The following is an 18895-nucleotide window of genomic DNA, read 5'->3' on the forward strand; positions in this document are numbered from 1 at the left end:
TGGCTCCAGGCATACAATAGTCAGCAAGAATCAAGCCTGATCTCTGCCCTCAAACAGATATTAATAAGACATTAATCCAGTGATTATTCAAATCAGTGTACACTTAAAAATTGTCTTAAGAGGTATTAAATAATATTAATGTTATGAGAGTATATAAAAATTCACTTAATCTGAATGGTTTTGGGCTGAGAGCTAAAGGATGAGTAGGAATTAGGAAGAGCAGAGTGACAGACCCTGGTTAGTTACACAAAAGCCATATACAACCCGCTTCTCCTTCCCCATCCTCTACTAGAGATATTATTGATGTCCCAGTTCCCTTGCAGGGAGCATTGGCCATATGACAAAGTTGTGGCCAGTGGGGTGCAGGAGAAAGTCTCTAGATTGAGCTTCTCTTCTTGAATAAAAAGACAATGTCTACAAGAAAAATACTTTTTTTTTATTCTTTGCTTTTCCCCCTTCTTCCTCTCTAGAATAAGGGCAAGAGACCTGGATGGTAGCAGCACATTTTACCAATGAGAACAACCTCTATCCACTAAGGTTGGGAATCAGAAAGTTAGAAAGAGCCTGAAGCCCTGAGCATTCACTGACCCACATACCAGCCCTAAACTACCCTACCTGGCATTGGCCTTCTTGTTGTGAAAAACAGTGAAACCTCTATTTCTTTAAACTTATGATAAACAGATTTTCTCTTATTTGCAATGAAATGTAATCCTAACTAACTAAGAGGGAGGTTGGGTGGAGAGGAAAGAGTTGAGAAAAGTTAGCTGCATTTATGAAAACCCTGGGCAGGATGAAGTATGATGCATTGGAAGAACCAATGCTTTCCATTTACACTTGTCATTTTTCACATTAAAAATGTATCCATGGATAAAATTAAAAGAAAATGGAAGAAACATAAAATCACAATTCATAAGCCCTATGGTAATTTATTACCACCCTAACTATTAATGGAGTCTGAGTAATAAAAGAAGCTCACTGCAGGCTGTGAGGCAGACAAGATCAGCAAAGAGTTGTTGGAAATGCTGTGAGTCCACCTCTTATTTCTTACTCAGCAGAGCAAGTGATTGAGTGCATGACTGTAGGAATAATGTTGCATCCACTTCCCTTTACTTTCCATAATGTTAATATTTGATATTATATGAGAAATAATAAATTATTCAGACAGTTAAGAAACAATGGGCTGGATTATGTTTGTCTTTGTTGTTTTTACATTTTTTTCCCTTACTGAACTTGCTCAGGTTATATTTCTTTCTTTTTTATTTTGAAAAATTATTTCCTAGGTGTTTTTTTAAGGAATTTGGAAAGAAGTATTTCAAAGTGACCCCCTCAATCTTTTATAGAACTATAAATCCATATTTGTTTTTGAAGTTGATAAAATTAGTGGCAGTGTGGAGGATGTTCTAGAGTTGGGGAGAAAACTATTGGTAGGGATTCTAAATAGGAAGTTATTATAATATTGAGGTAAAATATTATTGAACTATGGATCTGGAGAAACCAGATTCCAGAGATTTTAGGGTGAAATTATAAAATGTAGCAAGCTATTCAATGTTTGGAAGGTTGTAGGAGTTGGAAATGAAGGAGAGGAAGGAGCAGAGGCTTCTCTCGGTTTACTAACATGGGAGAATGGATAGGTGGATAGTAAAATCAGGAACACAGGAGGCAGAGCACATTAAGAAAGAGCATATACATACCCACTGCAGAACATCTACATATCCACTGTAGACATTCAATAGCTATTTATTGCGCCCATGTTGTATCAGTTATCCATTGCCATAGTAATGCTGTATAAAAACCATAAGATCTCTGGGATATAAAACAATAAACAATTGTTTATTTTATTAGTCTGCAATGTTCAGCTGATTTGGCCTAGGCTTGTCTGAATTTTGGCTGGGCTCATTCATATTTCTGGAGCCAGGGAGCTGCCAACAGATCAAGTTGGCCTCAGCGGAGATGATGGGCAGCTCAGCTCTGCTCCATGTGTCTTTCATCCTTCCACAGGTTAGCCAAGGTAGGTCTTCGTGGCAATGGCAAAGGTGCAAAAGACAAACAGATGCATGCAAACACTTTTTCAAGTCTATATTTGTGTCATATCTACTAATGCCCCACTGGCCAAAACAAGCCCTCAGAATGGACTAGAGTCACACTTAGGGAACTGGATTCCATCTCTTTAGGGCAAGGATACAGAGAAGGACAAATATTTGATACCATTAATGCAATTAATCTACATGTAAACTATGTGCCAGGCACTGTTCTAGACCCTGAAGATACAACAGAGAACAACAATAAAGTCCTTATTCTCTATTTAGAGATATATACAATAAACAAACTAAAAAATATGTAATTTTGACTACAATTAAGTGCTGCAATGAAAAAGGTAAAAGAATGAGAGTGGTTAAAAGTAATGTGGTATAATGATCTTGGAAGTGGACTTTCTAGGTACAAGAACAGCTAGAATAAAAAGCCCTAAGTCAAGAATGGGTTTGTAATAAAACCTGGGTGTGACTGGATGACAGTGAGTTAGGTGGAGAAAGGTCAGTGAAATTAAAGAAGAAGGCCATGCAGATCACAAGTGTTAGTCAGGATAGGCTATGATATGCTTCAGTAATAAGTAAATTGCAATGATTTAATACACAGAAGTTTATTCATCACTCACTCTAAGTTTACTATAGGTTCAATTTCTTTCTTGGGCAGCTCCCTGAAAACATTATTTGGTCACAGGCTGTTTCCATCTTGCAGCCTAGCCATCACAACCTGAGCAGCTTGGTTTCTACATTAAAGGAAGAAAGAACTGAGAGCTACATGGGAGCTTTAACCTATACTGGTCCAGAGGTGATACATATCACTTCTCCTCAAAATCCATTAGCAATAACAAGTCATATGGTCTGGTCCAACTGCATGGACTCTGGAAAATGTAGGAGAGCAAATGAATGTTCAGCAAGCATTAAAAGTTTCTGCCACAGCAAGGTAAATTTGGTTTTCATTCTATGTGTGATGATAAACCATTAGAAGATAATAAGCAGGGAAGGAGCATGATCTTATCTATACTTTTAAAAGATCATCTGGCTGTTGTATGGAGAATAGAGAGTAGGGAAGCAACAATGGAAGGAAGGTGACCAGTTAGGAGCTCTCCTATGGTGATCCCAGGAGAGAGATGATGGTGACTTAACTCAGGGTATAATGGTGGGGTGCTAAGTGATCAGATTTGGGGTATGTTTTCAAAGTAAAGCAAATGACTTACTAGTGGAGTAGATGTGAGATAAAAGAGAAGAAGAACAATCAAGAATCATGCCTGGGCTTGAGACTAAGCAACTGGGAGAATGGTGATTCCATTTACTAAGCTGGGGAAGAATGGAGAAGAAATAGGTTCAGGAGCAGAAACCAGGAGTGATTTTGGCCCTGATAAGTTTTAGAAAAGTAGCAGACAGACAAGTGGAGATATTGAGTGAACTTATAGTTGATTTTTTTTACTTTATTTTTTTTACTGAGATATAACTGACATATAACATTATATTAGTTTCAGGTGTACAACATAATGATTCAATATTTTTATATATTGTAAAATGGTCACCACAATAAATCTAGTTAACATCTGTTACCATACAAAGTTACAATAATTTTTTTCTGGTGGTGAGGAGTTTTAAGATCTACTCTCTTAGCAACTTTCAAATATGTAATACAGTTTTTTTCTTAACTATAGTCACCATCCTGTACATTACATTCCTGTGACTTATTTATTTTCTAACTGGAAGTTTGTACCTTTTGATCCTTTTACCCATCCCTCACACCCCACTTCTGGCAACCATCAATCTCTTCTCTGTATCTTTGAGTTTGGGGTGATTTTGTTTTTGTTTTTGTTTTAATTCCACATATAAGTGAGAACATATGGTATTGGTCTTTCTCTGTCTGACTTATTTCACCTAGTATAATGCCCTTGAGGTCTGTCCATGTTGTCACAAATGGCAATATTCCATTCTTTTTTATTGCTGAATAATACACGTGTGTGTCTATGTGTGTGTTTGTGTGTGTGTATTTTCTTCACCCATTCATCCACTGATGGACACTTAAGTTGTTTCCATATTTTGGCTAAATAACCCTGCAATGAACATGGGGGTGCATATATCTTTTCAAATTAGAGTGTTCGTTTTCTTTGGATAAATACCCAGAAGAAGCTGGGTCATACGTAGTTCTCTTTTTAATTTTTTGAGGAACCTCCATACTGTTTCCCGTAGTGGCTACACCAATTTACAGTTCGACCAACAGTGCACGAGAGTTCCCTTTTCTCCACATCCTCACCAACATTTGTCATGTATTGTCTTTTTGAAAATAGCCATTCTAACAGGTATAAGGTGATACCGCATGGTAGTTTTGATTTGCATTTTCCTGATGATTAGTGAGTTGAGCATCTTTTCATGTACCTGTTGGCCATCTGTATGTCTTCTTTGGACTGACAGTTGATTTTTAAATCTGGAGTTCAAGAAGAGAGGTAAGGGCTGGGATATCAATGTGGGAGTCATTAGCATATACTTGGGGGTATATACAACCAGCTAGTGGAAAGAGTGACAGAGAAGATTGCCACTGATTGAGCCCAAGAGAACTCCAAATTTACAAAAGCAGGAAAGAGGAGAAGGAAGTAGCAACTATAACCAAGAAGGAATAGCCAGTGAGTGACGAGAACTAGTAGGTGACGTATTTTGGAAGCTAAATAGGAAAGCTTTTCAAAAAGGAAGAAGTCCCTTCTATGTCATAAATTGCTGAGAGGTTAAGCAAGATGATGGTCAAGGATTTGACAAGGTGAGACCATCATTGACCCTGACAAAAGCAGCTTTAGTAAAGTGGTGGAAATTGACTGGGATAGGCTGACAGAAGACTGTGAGGGGAAAATAGAGTTATAAATGGGAGAAGAGGAAAAGTATCATAGGCAGAAGGGACCTAAGTTTAAGGAAGGATTTTTTTTAAGGGGGGAAGAAATTACAGCATGTTTGTATTGTGATAAGAATGGGACAATTGAAAGAGAAATTTATGATGCTGATGAGTGGAGAACATAGGAGCAAAGTTTTTGAGTGTGCAAATGAGGATGGGTCCAGGTTTGCCTTCAAAGGGAGGTGAGACCATACATGGTGACCAGAAGAACAATGGACATATGGGTAAAGGAAAAGATAGGCTGGTAGATCTGATGATAAAATTACATAGTTCATTTTTATTTCTTCTATGTTTCCTAGGAAATAAACATCAAGTCATCAGCTGAAAGTAGAAGGAGGTGTTACAGGTGGAGAAGAGGGAAGAAGTTTTGAAATAGTCATGTTTTGGAGCTGGAGAGTGAAGTGACTAGAAAATACTTTATGACTGTTGAATGATGCAGAAGGGCCACTTGAGATTTATGAATTGACAGAAAGTTTAGAGATCAGTCAACATAATATGTGTTTTTCTATAACATAGGCTTAGAGATTATTAGCATTGGGTTTTGTCAGATGAGTGAAATGGAGAGAGGAAGGAAAGTGGAATCAAAGGTATGTGCAAGAAGGGACCACAGGGATGGACCATGGAGTCCTAGCTGGAGGAATAGAGAAGCAAGGACATGAGGGGTGATGGATAATAAAAAGTGGTAAGATCTAGGGACTGGGGATCCTGATGAGTATTGAGAATTGTTGGACTTGGCGTACCAGAGGACATGAACTGAAAAAATAGGAGGTGATAGAGAGTAACAGGTTTGAAGTAGAAATTTTGGAAATTATGTAGTTACTGTGATGACGAAGTCCAGGTAATGATTCACCATGAGAGTGGAAGGTTGGAGGCAAGTGGAGGAAAACATAATAGGAAGTGAGGAAGTCAAGGAAGTGAGTCAGGGAGCTGGACTGATCATGTGTATGCATACTGTAGCCACCAAAAGTGAAGACAGGGACAGTGATGGGAACACAGTGAGCTAAAATCTCCAATGGATGAGAGGGAATAAACTGTAGATGAGTCAGGGAGTGGATGCAACAAGTGTAACAGGTGGTATAGTCTGTTACCATGTGTCAAAGATGCTGGGGTTTAAAAGATAAAGAAGGAATAACGGTCCAGAAGTGGAGCGAGGACAGTGAATATATCTACCCCTGGTCTGGCTCTGCAGTGTGTAGACTGTGGAGAAAGCACAACCACTTGAGACTACTGTGGTGGTGGAAGTGATATCCTGAAACAACCAAGTTGCAGGTAGCAAAAGATGAAGGGAGCCTTCGAAGAAGAGGTGAAGATTTTGTTGATGACAGACTATGTGTTCCATGGGGATGGCAGGGTAGGAGGGTGCATCAGACTAGGGAAATGTTTTGAGCCATATTGGAGATAAGAGCCAGAGTGGTAGCTCTTGACTAGAGAAGCTCAGACCTCTGGTGGTGGTCAGACACACAGAAGTAGAGAACAGTGGAACTGGTCATGGTGGTCATTAAGAGGAAGGCCCATAATGTTCCTAATTAGAGCTTTGCCTTGGTACTAGACACTGAGACATCTTGCAGTGGGCTCTTGAAGGTCTAGAGGCCTCCTCCAAAGATTTTTCCTAGAAATTTCAGATCTTGGGAGTAGATTGTTTACCACAACTATAGAATAAGTCATGGGGGGCTTGCTCGATGCCCTTAGCAAGAATAGGTCCAGTAGGGTTTTGAAGGAGATTGAAGGGAGTGAAATCCAATGCATACGTGATAACACTGGCCTAGAGAGAAGAGACTTCTTCAGTCGAGAGGGGCAGCAGAATCTGAGATACACACATCAGACTCAATGTCCTACTTTTTTACAATAAGTATCTTGTAATGTCCCCTTTACTATGTAGAAATAAAATTCATAGATATTATAATCTACCTATATACACATTTTCAAGGAAAAAAATCAATATAATGTCTTAAGTGTATTATAAAACTGAAATAAGAAAACAAGCAGTTTATAATAAATTAATATGTATTTCAATATGGAAATGCTCAGGCATACAACATGAGGATACAAGATGAGTGCATTAGGTTTACATCTTTATTTCAAATAAAGAGAATGTGATAGTAACAGATGCAGGCAGACACAGCAGTGAGTCTTTTTTCTTTAGTTTGTTTATTTTGGCAATTCAAATACTTTGAACCACGCTCTGTCAGGGACATGAGGCTCTGATATGGGAAATAGGGATCAATTCTTGTTAATGAACAAAACAAAAGACAGTCTTCCCTTATTTATATGGCAGTTATCTTTCTAGAAAATTCAGGATATGTTTTTCTTTTTAAGTTCAAAAATACTTTTTTATGTTGTAAGTAGAATAAAAGTCCCCCAAAGATGTCCACATCCTAATCCCTGGAACCCGGGAATATGTTACCTGATGTGGCGCAGGGGATTTTGCAGGTGTGGTTAAGTTAAGGATCTTGAGATGGGGAGTTTGTCTTGGGCTGTGTGGTTGGGCCCAGTGTAATCAGAGGGGTCTTACAAAGAAAGTGGGAGGCAGGAGGGTCAAATTCGGAGAGAGAGCTGAAGGTGTTATGCTACTGGGTTTGAAACTGGAGGAAGAAGCCATGAGGCAAGGAAGGCAGGCAGCCTCTAGAAGATGGACAAGACAAGGCAATGGATCCTCCCCGAGAGACCCCAGGAGGAGCACAGCCCTGCCAACACCTTGATTTTACCACAGCAATACCCGCTTCAGACTCCTGGTCTCTAGAACTATTAAATAATAAATTTGTGTTGCTTTAAGTAATAGGAAATTAATTCACCTTATTTATATAAAAATCAAAGCTAGGTTCTGGATTTGGGTAATTATAAGCAGGTTTTTCACCCACATGACTAGAGTGGCATTCAAAAATCATTTGGAGTGTGGGACAGTATTTCTTTGTGCAGAGCCATACCACGCACTGTAGGACAAGGCAGCATTCCTGGCCCCCACAACTAAATACCAGCAGCATCCCTGAGTCATTGCCAACCAAAAGGTGCCTCTGCAAATTCTCAGTTTGCAAAAGAAAGTACCCATCATCTAGAAACAAGGAGAGTGGAGGCATTCATATCTGAAGACTTCTTTGAACTAGAAACCCAGTTTCAAAGATACTTTTATGGACCTTTAGTTACTTGGCACTCAGTAGCCTCAAAGCGGACAGAATAAAGGTCAGTAAGCTTTCAGTATTCTGATCAATCAATAAATACTCCTTTTTGATTCCTTAGAAGCCTGTATTGAGCCCCTCCCCATCCTCTGCCCCTGAAACTGAGTCTGAGAACAGAACTTCCACTGGATAATAGAAGCCATCCCAATCCAGAACTTTCTAGTTTCCCAGGGAAGCATCTTTAATGAAATCCCCAACCATTTATAAAAATTCTCAAGTGGGGAGAATTAATTCAGTTAAAATGGAAATATGAGTCATTCTTTCAGGGTCCATTGCTATGGATTACAGAGAAAAAAAGTAATCTTCTTTTATATAATGCCTCTTCCTCAGCAGCCATTTGTTATTATCTGCAAAGGTTGTGCATACTTAGCAACCATTTTTAGAAGAGAAGTGTTAGACGATAATACATGATAGACCTCTGTGTTACATGGATGCAATAACATCAATGCTACTCAAGGTTCCACTGGGGGATTCTCAGCATCACATGGAAAGAAAGGACTACAGCATTCAGAGGGGGTAATGTACACACTGAGAGCCAAGACACAGAAGTCTTTGGGTTAGTAGTATCGCATGAGAGTGGGTGAGGAGTCAAGAGAGTGATTGCTTCACTCCTGAGGTCCTGAGCCACGGTGTTGTATTTAGCCCTCACCAGAGATACTAGGCACCAGTATATTGTTTAACACATCAGCTATCTGTCCTCCCAGAAGGCCGCTGCGTGGCTCCAAAGAATGGAGCAGGTTAAGACAGCTCATTACAGAACTGTTCTTTGCATAAGAACAGGAAGGTCTAATTTCTGCCTTTCTCTCTACTTAAGAATATAGTTTGATGGTTACCAACGCAGAGGAGTGTTCCTTTTGATGAGGGAGAAGTATGATGAATATTCTTTCAAATTAAAAGGGTAGATAATTATCGTATAATTAGACAAGAGTTCACCTTATGATTTGCTCCCTGCTCACCCCTATGTGAAGGTTAGAAAAAAAATTGTTTTCCTCCTGTTTTGCCTGGTTCATTATGGTGAAGTCAGGCTGCTAAATACCTCCAAATCTCTATCCCTCCTTCATTCTTTACACTCCTTCTTTAGTTCAACCAGATCAGGAACCAATTTCCTAAGTGGAAAGTAACTTTTACTTATTATTCATGATTCAATAAGTAACCCAAAAAGAGCAGTAAACCAATTGAGAACAATAAAGTGTAGTAGCTAGCAACAAAAGCAAAAATAAACAAGTGGGATTACATCATACTCAAAAGCTTTTGCCCCAAAAGGAAACCATCAATAAAATGAAAAGGCAACCTACTGGATGGGAGAAAATACTTGCAAAGCATATAATATGAGCTGATATCCAAAGTATATTTTAAAAACTCATGCAACTCAGTAGCAAAAATAAAAACAATTTGATTTAAAAATGGACAGAAAATCTGAATAGACATTGCTCCAAAGTAGACATACAGATGGTCAACAAACACATTAAAAGATGCTCAACATCACTCATCATCAGGGAAATGGAAATCAAAATGAACATGAGATACCACCTCACACCTGTCAGAATGGGTAGTATCAAAAAGACAAGAAATAACAAGTACTAGTGAGGATGTGGAAAAAAGAGAACTTTGTGCACTATTGGAGGGAATGTAAATTGGTGCAGCCACCTTGCAAAACAGTATGGATGATCCTCAAAAAATTTAAAATGGAACTACAAATGATCCAGCAATTCCGCTTCTGGGTATTTATCTGAAGGAAATAAAAACACTAATTTGAAAAGACATATGTTCCTCCATCTTCATTGTAGCATTATTGCAATGACCAAGATACGGAAATAACCTAAGTGTCCATCAACCAATGAATGGATAAAGAAAATGTGATATATATGTATATATATACATACACACACACACACACACGATGGAATATTACTTAGTCATAAAAAGAATGAAATCTCTTCATTTGCAACAACATGGATGGAACTTGAGGGCATTAGGCTGAGTGAAATAAGTCAGATGGGGAAAGACAAATACCATATGATCTCTCTAAAGAGATGTGGAATCTAAAAAACAAATGGAATCTAAAAAACAAAACAGAAAAACCCAAGCTCACAGGTACAGAGAACAGATTTTGGTTGCCAGAGGCCAGGGGTGGGGAGTGGGAAAAAATGGGTGACCTGTTTGATTTTTTTTTTTAGTTTAAATAAATTATTCAGATTTTTTAAAATGTGCTTATTGATTAAAGACAGATTCATCTGCCAGATTTATTTTTATCAAGAAATTTTAAGAAAGCAAAAATGGAAGAGTGGCATTTTAAATGTGCTGTGCATCAAACCTGAGGGTATAGAACCAGAATTTTTTTTCCACTGAAGCAAAGCTGTTACCTTTTAGTTGTGACTGGTTTATTCATTACTAATGCTTTAAAAATGAGATTAAATCAGACCCACGGTCTATATTACAAGGAGGATACATGCCCCTTGTGAAGTCCAGTTGTTTGGCAATCTTAAAAACATAAAAAATTTTTAAAAAAATTTTTTATAAAAAAAATGGGAGTGTGGTAGAGGTCAGTGGGATAGACTCCAGAATCATGCATTATCAACATTATCAACAAATATTTGGTGACTGTCACTTCACAGTTAAGCTAGCAGTCAGTTAATAACCATTGACAAAGCCTCTTTAGACTTTATGTTGCAATGCAGTATTCAGCAAAGTAGACAAAATTATGGAAATCTGCAATAGCCTCAGATACTAAGGTTAACAACAAGATACCCGGAAGGCAAATTCAGCACAGTGTTATTTTGGGGGAAGAGAAGTGAATCCCATTCTGTTATGTTTTCTACGGAAATAAGTTTAAGACTAGGATTTAGGTAGGATTCGGAAGGTACCATTGAAGTAAAGCCATCATAAATTAGATTCTTATTGTTGATTAAATAATTAGAGTAATATAAGCTAAAGTGCATTTTACTTAACACATGTATTTTTTTTTTCTGATTACAAAGGAGAGCTATTTTAGAAAATCTGGAAAATATATAATCAAGAAAAAGTCTCATAATTACAGCACCCAGAAATAATCATGCTACTGTATTTACGTTTCATCATTGGAACTTAGCTATCATACTTAGTTTTGTAATCGGCTTTTTACTTTAAATGAATTCTTAACCAATATGATTTTTGACTACTGATCACAAGGTATCCCATTTGTATTAGTTTTCTACTGCTGCAGTAACAAATTACCACAAACTTAATGACTTGGAACAATACAAAGGTATTCTCTTATAGCTCTGTAGGTTAGAAACCTGATATATGCTAAAATCAAGGTGTTGGCAGGGCTCTGTTCTTTTCTGGCACGCTAGAGAAGAATCTGTTTCCTTGCCTTTTCCAGCTTCTACAGGTCAACTTCATTCCTTGGTTCATTGCCCCTCCTCCATCATTCAGAGCCTGTATCATTGAGTCTCTCTGACTATACTGTTGTCATGCCTCCCCCCGGACCACAGGTGAGAAAGATTCTTTGCTTTTAAGAACCCATGTGATTAAGTTGGGCCCATCTGATAATCCAGGATAATCTTCCCTATTTTAAGGTCCTAATTTAATCACATCTGCAAAGTCCCTTTAGCATGTAAGATCATGTATTCATTCATTCACAGCCTCCTGGGATCATGACTTGGACATCTTAGGGGTAGAGAGGATGTTTTTCTGCCTACCACACTATTTGTGGTAATAATTCATTAAACCAATTCCCTTTCATTGGACATCAGTTTCAAGATTTTCAAAAATAATGAATAACAAATATTTTTTCACATAAGTCTGGGCAAACTTGAGTATTTCCATAGGGCAAATTTCTAAAATTGGAATTTCAAGTCAAAGGTTATTTTTCCAAATGCCAAAGCTCTTGACATGTTGTTGAATTTACTTCTTGAAAGGTCTAAACTCATCTCTCTCCAGTGGTCTATGAAAATGCCTGATTTTGCACCTTGGCAACTGGGAACTATGTAACTAGTCTTTAATGTTTGACAAATTGATGAGTGAAAAATGATATCATATTATTGTACCAACTGCATATCTTTGCTTACTAATAAGCATAAACTTTTTTTTTCTTCCATATTTCTGTTGGCCATTTATATTTCTTACATTTTGAAACTGGTTTATTTAACTCTTTTGCCCATTTTTATATAAGGGGTTTATTTGCTTATTTCTTAAATTTGTTTCTAAGGGTTATCTTTACATTAATGATATTAACACTTTTTAATATAATATGCAAACTATTTCAACTTTGTTATTCACTTCTTAAATTTTTAAAGATATTTTTTGACATTTCAGAAGTTTTACATAGTTAATCTATTGAGCATTTTTTAAGATTTTATTTATTTATTTGTCAGAGGGGGAGAGAGAGAGAGAGAGCACGTGAGCATAAGAGAGGGGAGGGGCAGAGGGAGACACAGGCTCCGCACTGAGCAAAGAACCTGATGTGAGACTTGATCCCAGGACTCCGGGATCATTAACTGAGCCGAAGGCAGTTGCTTAACCCACTGAGCCACCCAGGCGTCCCTATTGAGCATTTTTTGTTACTGGTTTTAAGGTTAGAAAGTTCTCTATCACGCCAAGAATAGGTGTGGTCCAAGTAATGGTACAAGAAAAATCTCACTGTAATTTTTATTGGAATTGTATTAAAATATAAAATGATGGAGAGTTAATTCATTCCCTCAATGTTATAAGCCTTCCATTTTTAAGTTTTCCATTTTTTAAATTTATTTTTTGTTTTGTTTTGTTTTGACCTCTGGTAAGTATTCAGTGTATTCATCATACAAATGTCCTGCACATTTTAATTAGATTGTTCCTATAGTTTATCTTTTTGTTGTTATTGTGGAAAAATATTTTTATCATATATATTCACTTGTTATTAATGTGACTATATGAAAAATCTATCACTTTATATCTATTTTGTAACTAGTTACCTCCCTGCATTAGCTCAACTCCAACTACCACAGGCAAAAAGCATATTTTATTGTAAGAACACTGAGGCATCTCACATAACCCAAAGGAAGGGCTGCAGCTGCATCTCAAAATGAACTAAAACTGGGCTTTCCTGTCTCTTGGCTCTGGACCTCCCTGAATGCTTGTTCCATCCTTCATTCTGTCTCCCAGCAAATAGCATACCTCAGATAACTTGAACCAAATAAAGGGATATACCCTCCAATAGCATTCAAATTTTACATTTTGCAACTGCAGCCACCCATAATCTCTAGCTCACTGCCTTGCTGTGCTCTCTAAAAAGAACAATAATCTTGGAAATTATTTGTGGAAAGCCTGGACAGTTTAATAAAACTCTTGCTCTGTCTCTTGCAAAATGCCTTGGGAAGAGACTATTGGTCAATCAATTGCGGTTTCTACCTCTGGAAGAGTCAGTGATGACCCAGAGGCAAAAGGCCAGTAGCAGCATATGTTGGAGGAAGGGAGAGGTGGGGAAGGAGAAGAGGGTGCTGATTACTTGGCCAACACTCAAGTATATGTTCATTACAATCCTCTTGAATTTTCAAGTTAAATAATCATGTTATTGTATTGAATTGCTTAAAGCACCTATAATATTAAACCATAGTAGTAATAGTGGACATCCGAACCAAAATAAAAATACTTTTATTTTTATTCTTCATCATTCTATATTTTGTTTGTTGGTTTGTGATGCCTTTTATCATGCAGAGAAAGGGTCTGCCCTAGTTTCTAAGATTGCATCAAAAATGTTTGGTGAGGGGCACCTGGCTGGCTCAGTCGGTAGAGCACATGACTCTTGATCTTGGCATTGTGAGTTTGAGCCCCACATTGAGTGTAGAGATTACTTTAAAAAAATGAATGTTGAATTTTACTGAATCCTTTTCTGGTCTTTATCCTGATGGCCACGTGTTTTTCTCCCATAACCTAATGATGTGACATTTTATTATTAATGAAGGTCCTAATATTAAGTCATTCTCATTTTAATAGAGCCGTGTGCTTCTGATTACATGTTTTAGATTGGCCAAGAGTCTCTACTCACAGTGTTGGGAAAAGTCTCTCCCTTTAGGGAATGCTCATTTGTATGACTTTTTAATTAAGGGGTAAAGATGAAAGGGATATTTGTGTGCTCCATAAAAGATGTTAACTGTTTGAATTGACTCATTAAAGTATAGAGTTTTTCTTCTTGTTAAAAAAGTCATTCTGAAACATATGGGCTTGATGGGAGAGTTCACTATATAACAGAGGGGAGGGAAGTATGAGCTGGGGAGGAGACCCTGACAGAATGTGACTATCTTCCTGACTCCACTGGTGGTCACTTGTGATATCAGGAACAGAAGACTAAAGGACAGAGACCTGGAGCTAAGGAATGTCAATGCCTGATATTCTTATCCAGAGAATGGAAGGTAGGACACCAGCCTCAAGTGTGCATCATCCCTTGGTTCTCTATCCATAAATAGTTTGTAGTGAGCCTATAGACCCTTGTGCCCCTTACTCTTTCCTGATCTTTTATTCGAAAAGGGCCAGAAGTGAGAGTTGCGGCCAATTTATGCTGATGCATTTTCTTAGTGGTTTTCTTTATGGGAATCTAGGGCATCTGAACCCTAGTCTAACTTCTGACAAGCCCCTTTGGGGAGATAATAAGACTAACATCCATGCTCATGCAGTTCATCCAATGCTCCTGCTAATGCTAGGTGCGGTGCATTCACCCCTCCAATTCAATACAAACGCCAATAACAGGGAAGAGCCATGAAATCCCTGAGCAGGATTGGTGCTAGTTCAGTATCAGGTTGTTATGGACCCAACCTCATGCCTTGGCTTTATTCTACCCAATAATTTTGTAAAGTGTTTCATAAAGTATTGATGGAGCTTGGGACTAAGCATGGTCAAGAGCCTCTGCAGAGGCCAAGTCCAGGCTTGAGCTGGACCAATGGGAGTGGGATTGGTGGACCTGGAGCCCAAAACGCAAGACCTTCTTGCGACCCTAGGAGCTACATTAACTGTAATCATGGATAATTCTGCTTAGACCATGATGTGTTATCTGACATTGTGTTTGTGAATTGGTGTTGCAAGTATTTTATTTAGCTCTTTTGAGTTGAGGGAAGATCTATGAGGGAGACTGATGATTCATTAAGTTTGTACTTCATTAAATGAATTTGGAGGCTTTACCTCTTTTTCCTTGTGTTTACATATCATAGAAATCATATAATCTCTTTTTAAAAAATTTTACCTATTAAACTGCTCAGGCTTTCCACAAATAATTTCCAAGATTATTGCTCTTTTTAGATGACGAGTTTATGCCTGATCTGCCTTTGTACATGCATTTGTTTACTTTTTAAGGGTATGTGTTTTTATTGAAAGATTAGAATGACAGTGTTTACACCACTTCATGAAGCACTCCAAAGAAATATAAGAACAATCATTTTGTACAAAATATAAACTGATTAACCTACATGGAGAAACTTAAGTGATTCATTTTAAATTTCATTGAATAGAATAAATAAGGTCATGAGGAGTAATAGTGCAATACTGGGATAAGAATCAATCTCTTTCTCTGTCTCCCCTCCCTTGCCATTAAGACATCTACATTTTTATATTGAATAGACAATCTTCTTCAAAATAAACCATAGAATACTTTCAGTGTTGAATGCTGTATTTTTAACATACCTGTGCACCAACCTTCTGAGAATGAGTCATTAGGCAGTTCAGAGTTCAGCGTACCTATCTCAACTTTTTTATCTGGTTATCTTTATGATTTAAAGATTTAAGTAAAAACATAATAATAAATAATAAAACTGGCAGTATTTGCTCTACCAAACAATCAATGTAGAATTGCATGTAATAGAATACATGTAAATGAGACACTAAATTGATTATTAGCAATTATATAACTGCTTTAAGTTTGTATGTTTTACCTATCAGCTGATTCACATTTTCATTCAAATAAAATATTTATAGATCCTAAGGAACTTGAGCCAAAAGGAAGCACAAAAAAATCTCACGTTAGGGCAAGTAATCAATAGCAGCTGCAATAGACAAACCCTGAGTTCTCAGTACTTTAGCACAGTGGTTTATTGCTTGCTCTCCCAAAGTCTGATGGTAAGTCCGTGGAGGCTCTCCTCCATCTGGTGACTCCGGAATCACATCTTTCTCCATCTTGTGACACTGTCATTTTAGCACATGACTTCCACGGTTGCCATGGCAGGATAAGAGGGAAAGTGGAGTGGTATATCAGCAATCAACTATCTTAAAGTTTATTTTTTTAAGATTTTATTTATTTATTTGAGAGAGAGAGAGAGCACAAGATGTGGGGGGGGGCGGTGGAGAAGCAGAGGCAGAGGGAGAAGCAGGCTCCCCACTGAGCAGGGAGCCCAATGTGGGGCTCAATCTCAGGACCCTGAGATCATGACCTGAGCCGAAGGCAGACACTTAATCGACTGAGCCCCCCAGGTGCCCCAGCAATCAACCATCTTAGCTTGGAAATAACACACATGGTTTCCATTCACATTTTGTTGGCTAGACTTAGTCACACCACCTCGCCTAGCAGCAACGGGACTGAGAATTGTAATCTCTAACAGGACTAGGACAGAGAAAATAACTGGATATGGGAGAGCACCAGCAGTGTCTCCCACAAGTGAAAAATACATAGCACTTCATATTGAGGATAGCTGATTGTAAATGGAATCCTAGCATGAAATTTTAACAACCTTGAAATATCAACAAAATTTCTCTGAGTCATCCATCTTTAAAGGAAATGGTAACATAGAATTAAGACCCAAAAAGGTGTTAAGTAAAAAAAGTCAATACCCTGGGTGTCACCCAGACATAAAATGCTAAAATGCACACACAAAAATATGCTAAAAATATAATCATATTGACCTTCAATTACAGGAAACTGTCTCCTCAACCAAGAAAGTCATAAAATGTAATTAAATATGTCTGAGATAAAACAGAGCTCAAACAAACGTACTCCCTTTGATATATCTTCCACTTCTAGCCAAAGTTCTCCTTTCCGCTGGTATGTTTTATTGTTCTAGTCCCACGCTTTCTTTCCTAAAATAAGATAACTAAATATTGCAAACTTTCATATGAAGGCACTGGTTTTCTTCTGGTATTACTTGGAAATCTGGGACCATTGGCCATTGGCTTGAATTAAAGTATTCTAAGCTGTGTGCCTCTACCACATTTTTTAAAAATTCTGTCATTTTTTCTGAAAGACATATTAATGTGGGGTCATCAAAACATACAATATTTTGGGATGTCTTTGACCTTCATAAATCTGATTATTTAAACTTTTTATTGCATAGCTGTCTTCTGAATTTGTAGGTGTCACAAAGGAATAGTAGTTTATTCTAAAAGGCACTTTCAGAACATTCTTTGGCTCATGTTCTGCAAATAGATTTCCAATATGCTCCTGAGTGATGTTAATGGGAAGATTTCCAACATTTCCTTTTTTTTTAAGGATAGTTTATACTTATTAGAGCTTTGGTTGGGCTTCTCCACTTCAGTTTTGGTAAATCCATCAAATAATTCACCTTGGATTAGTGATTACCTGATTCATCCACTTGTTCTTGACCTAACACTGCCCATGTTTTTCCCAACAGCTGATGAGGAGATATGACTCAAGTCCATAAGCTGAATTTATACACAGAGGGTCCATCTTTTTATTTGAAACTTTTCCTAGGTAATAGGTGTTTAGGAAGTCTATATAGTTGTTTATATGCTGCTGATCTTTTAGGTTCATTTTCTTTTAGTAAATGTGTTTTATCCATTAACACTTCTTGTCCTAATGATTATGCCTGATCTGCTTCTGCTTCTGTTTTACATGAATTTTTGTTGTTGTCTCTTTACTGTCTTACTGGGGTTTTTTAAATCCCCCTTCACTATATGGACTATGTTTCCTTTAACTTTGTTTCCTCTAGTGATTTGAAAGTTTTGTTGTTTTTCTAGTGGTTAATTTTACATTTTTTTAAAAAAATGCTTGAAACTATTTTTATCAGTGTCAATGCCTGGACTAAAACTGTGTTTATTGGCTATGTCTATGAAAGATTTTAGCGTGCATTTTTAATTCCCTTTTGTCTTTCTCCCACTCTCTCAGTTTTTGTTGTTGTTGTTGTTGTTATGTGGAATTTTTTTTTCTGGGTTCAAACCATGTTATTGAGGGGCTCCATGGTGGGGCCAGGGAGGAATCAAAGGGCTGGGAGGACACTGAGATCCAATCTCCTCAGCCTTGTTGGGATCTCTCCAGCCCTGTCATAGTAACCAAAAGCTATATATGGAATTTTAACTCATACTTTTCTATTGTACTTTATGCTGTATATATTGTCCTCCAAGGGCTATTTTTTTAACATTTGTGTTAAGCCTTATAATAGTATTACAACTATTGTTAAGCTTTAATTTTCTATTTAAATTGTTGTAGTGGTAGCCATAACCCTTTTAGTGACCAGCTTCCCTCTTCTTACACTATTGTGACCTGTTTCTCTCCAATATGATGTCTTTGAGTGGCGTTTGGGGATTTGTTGTTGTTGTTATTTTGGGGATGGTATGGCTGGTAGACTTTCTGAGCTTTTATGTTCCTGAGTTTTTTCTGTTGGCTTAACTCATAAATAACAACTTAGGTAGACAATACTCAGACTCTTAAGATTTCTCCTCCTGTAATTTTATAAATGTGGCTCCTTTATTTTCTGGCATTATAGTAGGAGGGAATTATGAGGCCAACATGATTTTTTTCCCTACAGGAAAAATATTTATCTTTTTGATTGACTGGTAGAATTCTTCTTTACTCTTGAAGTATATATATATATATATATATATATATATATATATATATATATATATAT

The 18895-nt window shown here is 37.4% G+C and overlaps 1 protein-coding gene across 1 annotated transcript in view; it reads left to right on the forward strand.

The window, feature by feature from the left end:
- The window catches only part of TACR1 (tachykinin receptor 1), a 152029-nt gene that overhangs the window by 18679 nt on the left and 114455 nt on the right, over nt 1-18895 (forward strand). The window lies entirely within an intron of this gene.

Source organism: Neomonachus schauinslandi, chromosome 10 (assembly GCF_002201575.2).
Source record: "Neomonachus schauinslandi chromosome 10, ASM220157v2, whole genome shotgun sequence".
Lineage (NCBI taxonomy): Eukaryota > Metazoa > Chordata > Mammalia > Carnivora > Phocidae > Neomonachus > Neomonachus schauinslandi.